This window comes from Protopterus annectens, chromosome 7.part0 (assembly GCF_019279795.1).
Source record: "Protopterus annectens isolate FY-2018-M chromosome 7.part0, PAN1.0, whole genome shotgun sequence".
Taxonomy (NCBI): domain Eukaryota; kingdom Metazoa; phylum Chordata; order Ceratodontiformes; family Protopteridae; genus Protopterus; species Protopterus annectens.
This window is the reverse complement of record NC_056739.1, coordinates 166,915,518-166,923,398: the sequence shown is the minus strand read 5'-3', so window position 1 is coordinate 166,923,398 and position 7,881 is coordinate 166,915,518. Positions and strand designations below refer to the sequence as shown.

Genomic DNA, 7,881 nt, shown 5'->3' with positions numbered 1-7,881 from the left:
TAACTAATTTTATCTTATTCTATTTGTATTAACCAGGGAAGAGCACTGATCCATGGACCTTTCTCAAATGCAGCCTGAGAATGCTGACTGGTTAAGTGACTTGCTAAGGCCAATGGAGGCCGAGAGAATCAAACTCTGGACCACAGGAAGTTGCTTGTATATAACTCATAGCCTTATTCCCCTCCACCAACTGCCAGACAATTCCATTTCTCTCATCAGTGTTAATCATTTCACCTGCTTGGCAATTGTTAGTTTCCCTTCACTGTCTGCCTCACAAACATGCATACATGCATACATACACAAACATATACACATTCACTGACATACCCAGAGCCAGAGCCAGCACTAGATAACGTAGGCAGTCACTTAGGGCCCACAGGCTTGGGGGGGCTGCCACAAAACTTACATTTCTTCATTAAGTTCACACACAGAGTGCTTCCTTAGTAACATCAGTATGTGCTTTCTTAGTATGATGCACATTTGATTGTGGGAACAGAGCAAGCGCACAAGTTAAGTGCATGGATTTCCTGTTGCCATTCCAGACAGATGACACACATTTAAACATAGGAACAGAGTGCACACAAGGGACAGACAAATGAACATGGTGAACATGGGTGTCTGTGTGTGTGTGTGTGTGTGTGTGTGTGTGTGTGTGTGTGTGTGTGTGTGTGTGTGTGTGTGTGTGTGTGTGCGTGCGTGTGCGTGTGCGTGTGTGTGTGTGTGTGTGTGTGTGTGTGTGTGTGTGTGTGTGTGTGTGTGTGTGTGTGTGTGTGTGTGTGTGTGTGTGTGTGTGTGTGTGTGTGTAAAATGCCCAACTTAGGGATGGCAGGTTGGTTAACTTATTCGGGCGCAAACTCTGCACCTTGATTACAGAAGCCTAAAGCCTGAATTGTCTACACCAACTGCCAAACTGTCATCAGCAACTGCATTTTCAAAGAATGTTGAGTTTCTGTGCATTTTCAAGCAATTTTGAGTTCCACTGCATTTTTAAGGAATGTGTTTATGTGCATTTTCAAAGACTGCTGAGTTTGGGAAGAGAAGTTTACTGTTGCTCATGCTAAGTCTGTTTTCAATGTGCAACTGTTTTGTTTGCAAATGGCCATCATCAGTGTTTGTGCTATAAACTTTAAGAGCAGTGTTATTAGCACAACTGGTAGCATACTTGCCTTTAGTGCAGAATGTTGTGGGTTCTATTCCCACACCATGTAAATGGAGTGCTAATATTGCAGTGGCCCCTTTAAGAGTGATGGGCAGTACTGCACTTCTAAGTGTGTCCTCCTTTGGATGAGATGCCATTCCCTCTTATAACATTACAAGCTTACCATTTTTTTAATTTAATATGGGCAATTCATTCTTCAAGAACAGCAGGCACTGAATTTGTACATGAAACATTGAAATGTCAAGTTTGCAAGCAGTAACCTCATCATTAGTTATAGATCTCTTTAATGTGGAATTATTCAGATAACTTTTACTTCTGCAGAGATTGTGTATATTGCTTGATATTGGTGGATTGTAGTGACAGATGTTTGAGTGGCCTTTTGTGGTTGAATTGTTCTGTAATGGGTAGTTTTGTCATTATTGGTTCATATGTTTTGTTTCATTGCTTACTGGAAAATTGTTCAAACCTACAAATTTAAAACACACTAACAAGAGGTGCTGTATTATACAAGGAATATAACTTAATACAATTAGGACATACTTGTATGCATGGTCCAAAAAATGTGTGCAAGGGGGCCTATGGTTTACCACTGGCCGGATGGTTTCAATGTCATTTAAATTAATGTGAGTTTCAAAGACAGCTTACTGTTCATGTTAAGTCTGTTTTCATTTTGAGACTGTATTGTTTTGTTTAGCAAATGGCTATCAGTGTTTGTGCTATAAAATTTGAAATAAAAGTTTTATGTATCTCTAACCATTGTGGAAGTAAAGAGGAGAATAGTGTGGACACCGACAACTTTGAATAGCGCCTATGAATGGTGGGGAGAAATAGCCAAATAATGGGACACTGCAATGGCTGGCAGGGGTGCAATCCATTACCCTGCCAACAGGCCCATTTGACCAAGATCTGGCTCTGGAAATCACAGAAATATCTGTAGTAATGAATTTCAGAAACTCAGAGGCCTTCATTGTCACCTCAGATGTGATCTAGACTTTGACTCTAGCCTGCTTAATTCCTTGTTTCTGCATTCTTGTGTACGATTTTTACTTTCTCAAGCTGTACCTGAATCAGAAATGTATAGGCCCCATTGAATCTGTAAGGTTATTGAAGTTAATGAAATAAATAGTAAGCAAAGGAACAAACAAAGCAAGAAAAAAATGGAGCAAATGAAACTAAAAGAAGGGTAGCATGAATTGATGGAAAGAAGTTAATTAAGGGATTAGCAGTAAAAAAAGAAAGAAGTAGCACATGCAATTTAGTTCACGTTTTAAACATGACACTAAAAGGTAGTATATCTGCTCAGAAACCTAGGTTTTGACAACAGGAAAAATGACCTAACCAAACAGTAGCTAAAACGCATTGCAGAGTTCACATTCTAAACTTTTATTGGAGATTAGCAATGTTGGAGCTGTGAATGACACTATCAAATGTTGGGGTTCCCAGCACTGGTCAAGGTGTGACTGGCTATGGTACCATGCAAGAAGTACTGAGAAATAAAATAGAAAAAACAGCCAGAACATGATTGAAAGAGCAATCGGTTTCTAAGCATCACATGAATATGTTTGGCATATGCACACACCTCGTGCCAAAATTATCTACTGAGCAGTGTTGCAACCCAGTATCTGAAGGAAACTCGTATAGCCATAGTCATGCTGATTATTAGAATCCAGGATATAACTGCAGAGCTCCTTAGACATGTCTTGTTTGTTTGTGTGCTTGTCAAAATACTGAATGTAGGATATTAAAATGAAGACCAAAAGGATAAAGTAAAAATTAAGCAAAGAGATATTTCAGAGTAAATTAATGGTTATCAAATATGGCGACATGCAAAGAAAGCAAGTCTGCTTAATTCATTGAAGAACATGGTCCACGTCTGTACCTGGTCAACGTACATAGAAATAATTGAACTTATAAACTGTATCACTGCTATGAAAATACTACCTTTACAAGTAGTTTGCAATACAGGGACACTCTTACTTAAACCACAAAATAAACATTTTTTTCTTCACATTTACGCATGCAGATTTTAATGCGTGTTCTGACTTTACTGCTTTAGTAAGCCTTTTTTGTCACTGCGGCCAGGTCATAGTGAAACAACTGGGGAAAGTTCCATGAAAGATATTAAAATCAGTTATTATAAGCTGTCAACATAACAGTTCATCTCAGCTACAGATGAACCAGCCTACTCACACACACGGAAGTGAGATTAGTTTGTTCTGAAGCTGGTGAGAAACCCAGCACACTTTTTTTTTTGTAATTGTTTAAGAATAAGGCAAAATACAAACTGTATCAACATTTTGAACAACTAATTAAAGAAAAGCATTAATGAAAAAGAGGAGGTTTCATATTTGTGCTATTGTACTGTTAAGAGTTCAGCTATATTTCTGTTTTCCTTACAGACAACTGAACAGTTTTGAAACTCAGATGTGTAACTGTACATTAGAGCTTTTCAAATGACATAAACGAGCTAAAACAATGTTGATTGCTAGTAATTCTGATATTCTGTATCTTAATAGTTCAAAGTTTCCCCAAGTACCTACAAAGTAGACACTCTGTTATGTCATTACAAATAAATAAAATTCACATGCAGCTCAAGAAAAAAATAAATCTTTAGGCAAAGAGCTGTGTACCCCAAAAAGAAATCTGCTTATCTCTTTTCCAGCAGAGGAAATACATGTGGTACATTTAACAATTTGTACCTCATTTTGTAACTGGTCTCATGACAGAATGCTGTGTGGGAAGCGTAGGTTTGTATTCTGCATGCGGTATGCTAATGCACTTTTAAATGCATCCACTGGGGAGCTTTGATGGGCAATAAACCTGCAAATATGCCTCACAGAAGGCAGTTTGTTGAATTATTAGCTTAAATATATCTGCTGTAAAGCCCACACTGTCAGTGCAAAATTTGCAAAACTTTAATTATTCAGTGAGCATTATAACAGTGAATCTGCATGGTACATATAGAAATAGAAGAATAGCTTTCTGTCCAGAGTTGCAAAACAGATAGATTCAACTGATAGCTAAAAAACATCATGGTGGTTTGGTTATAAACATTCTGAAAGACACACGCGCGCACACACACACACACACACACACACACACACACACACACACACACACACACACACACACACACACACAATACCCATTATGGATTATTTTGTACAAAAATACATTTTTAAAGATTGTAATTGTCAGTGACTTGTTTCTATTAATCTCTATACAAAATACAGTAAATTAATACCTTTGATCATTTAATAATAAAGTAAAATTATAGCGTAACCAAACAGATTTTCTGTTTCTCAGAGAAGTTAATGTTTTCATGTTTAACCCTAAACATCTCAGCTGTAGTGCACAGCCTCGTTTTCATGATTAATTGGTTCTCTTCAATTACATAAGTGCTTAACAGTAATAATAAGTCCATGGTGATAGAGTAACTAATGGTACTGTAGGACTATAAACCCTCTATAATCGAGCTTCATACTTCCTGTGATGTTGAGCTTTGGTCAGGTCTGTCAACGTGATGCCAGAGATACCATGACCTGCTGGTGCAGTGAATGGACAGTCACTTGCTGGTGTTAAGGAAATTGTTTAGGGCAGTAGGGCATCAATAAATGTGAATTTTTTGAGTCCATCTTAATCACTGGTAACTTTGTGAAAAGTGGGCAACTTGTCCTAAGACTGTGTGATATTCAGAGGATGTTATATTAATTAATGATTTGCAGGATGCATGGGGAATGATGGAGGACCTGACCTCCACTTCATCCAGGATTTCTGTTTTTAACTTTCTTGTAGCCCATGTTTCACAAAAATAGTCCATCAACAGAAATTAAACACATCCAGGGTAAACTGTCTTTCAGCTTTTCCCGGTTAGGGGTTGTCTGCTAATGATTGGCAGTGAATTTTTATGGTGTCAAGTTGCCAGCCCGGCACCCAACCTTCAAAGAAGGCACACCCACACATGCTCGCACCTACCTGCATGTCTTTAAATTCACACAACCGCAGGGAGGACATGCAGACCACAGAAGGCGCACCAGCCAAGAATCGAACTGGAGAGCCTCTTGCTGTAAGGCAACAACGCTAACTGCTGCGCCACCACAGCCTAGCTAACTAAACACATCCAGGGTACCAGCTTGGAATGTTGACATAGATTTCAAAGTATGGCAGAGTGTAACTTGTATTCAACACACTTACAACACTAAGGTGGGAGGGGATAGCAGCAACCACCAGACTTTGGTGGAGTACAGGGTAGTAGTACATTGCATACTGAAATAAGAATAGCCATATTAGAGACATCATTAAGTGTTCCTGATCCAAACAGAGAAGTGAAACAAATGCAACAGACTGAGGGTAACTTCACACCCAGCACATGTGCTCTGCCATGTACACACACAAACACATATACACAAATCTACATATGCTCAGATGCTTGTAAACCCACACACACAACCCAGATACTCACACATGTATAGCTGCACACACACACACACACACACACACACACACACACACAAACACACACACACACTGATAGCCACATATAGATACTGTTGTGAATACATACATGTCCATGCAAGCACTGACTTGCACAGATATATGTATATATGCCTCTGCATGCTGGCATATAATTATGTGTATACACTGATAGCACATATCTACATACACACATGAAGTTACATACTCACTTATACATATACAAATATATATATATATATATATATATATATATATATATATAGAGAGAGAGAGAGAGAGAGGGAGTTCAAACAACCCCATAAATGCACAAACACACACAAGTTTATGAATGCAGGTGCCTGCATGCCCAAATACATTATTATACACAATGGACACAGTCATATGTGTACATTAACATAGGTATAAACATGCATACCTCACATGTATGCATCTAGAGATTCACATACTATAACATGTGCAGGCATACAATCCCTCTTTGCTCTCGAGCTAATAGAGACCATGTACGTGAACAAGGAATTCACCAAGGAAGAAACAGGATGCAAACCTTGCCACAAATTTAAATGGGATTAATTGTCTATTGCACTACATGTCAGTGTGTCCAAGAAACCAGCAAACCATATAATAAACTTGAAAATGGTATGCAGGACACCAATGCGTCACTGTTACATCTCCCATGTGATGGTGGCGAAGACAAATACAGAGCATTTGCTACTGCAGGGTACTGTGGTTACCTCTCAGTAATTATTTCTGCTTTTCCTAACAGCGTTATACTAAGGAAGTAGAAATAGCAACTTAAAAGTTATTAAATATATGCTATAAAATTTAGTAACTTAATATCCATCAAACAGCTTGTGTCATTTTCCATCAACACAAAAGCAGAAATTCTGTTTCCGAGTGCACACTAAGTTTAGACTACATGCAAGAAACGTCAGTGCTTTCAACTGCTGGGCATCTGAAGATTTTTTTTTTTTTTATAAACACTGAATCACTTCCCCAAATTTGACATGGTTCTTTGACATATTAGCTTCACAACTATATGGGAATTTAAGCTCCTCTCCCAGAAGGGATGCTACATTTACAATATGCGGATTTACTTACCATGAAGAGAGACTGTTTTCTTCCAAACTCAAGGATTTCAGTCTTTTCTGTTCTTTCTTGTTCATTCGTTTCACCTCTACCTCTATCGCTGCAGCCAGTTTGGGGAAGTTGAGAAATGAACATACTTGCACATTTCTGTGAAATGAACTGTCATCCCTTACTCAACATGTTTTCTTTCCGCTGGTTGGGTTGAAGTGTAAAAGGAGAAACCGTAGCAGCTTCAGGGTTTCCTCTGTGTGGTACTGTGCATATTTCAGTCTCTCCTCTTAAGGAATACATCATCAGTCAGTTGATCTTTAACTAGGCAGGATCATCTAATTACAGTTGCCTGTTTTCAGTGGTGATCTGCAAATTAAGTGGTTGCTCCAGTCCATGAACTACACAAGTGAGACTGCTGGGATCCAACTTGTATACTTAAGACCTAGTTTATTTACATCTTACCTTAAATCATTAACCTTGGTGTTGTGCATCAGACTTTTAGAAACATGTCTGAAAGACAAGAAGCTAAAACTGTGTATACCCAGTGAAGAGGCATTTAAGAACACATCCTCTATTTCGTGTTATGTAACTAATGATCTATATTACCCACCAACCAACCTTTTAATGCTCAAATGTCATCACTTGAAGCTATAAATTTAGTATAGAATGACAGCACTCCAAAAAAAAAATGCTCAGCTTACTTCATTATCCATAGTACAGTTTTAGTACTTAGTACTTTAGTACAACACGTTTCTGTTTCATATCTTGAACCAGATACTGGAAACCCCACTCAATGGCAATACCAGCGACTATCTGGATAAAAGGGAACTTAGCTGGCAGGTCGGGCTACAAGCCAGAAAAATCCCAGGACTCAATACAACAGAGTTTCTCATTCCAGTCCTGAATCTCTGTAAGCTCGACCACAATAATTATCTGTAACTGAAATACAGACTTTGCCATAACCTTTTACCAAGTACTGCTTAAAGCTGGACAACTAATCCTTAAGGATAAATCATATATAATGCTCCCTGAGTGAGTAAGTGTCTCACAAACCTATTGTTCTTTATAGCGGAGATCATGCATGCCTTTATTTTTATTTTTACTTTTGATTCTTTGAATGATTTCTGATCACATCTTTAAGTTTAATATAGGAAAAAATGTTCATTATT

The 7,881-nt window shown here is 38.2% G+C and overlaps 1 protein-coding gene across 1 annotated transcript in view; it reads right to left on the bottom strand.

Annotated features, from left to right (window-relative positions):
• Positions 1-6,922, bottom strand: part of LOC122806313 (golgin subfamily B member 1-like) — a 512,564-nt gene extending 505,642 nt beyond the window's left edge. Inside the window, exon 1 of the mRNA XM_044076629.1 lies at positions 6,734-6,922. The gene's annotated coding sequence lies outside the window, so the exon portion shown is untranslated. The remainder of the gene's footprint in view (positions 1-6,733) is intronic.
• Positions 6,923-7,881: the final 959 nt, after the last annotated feature.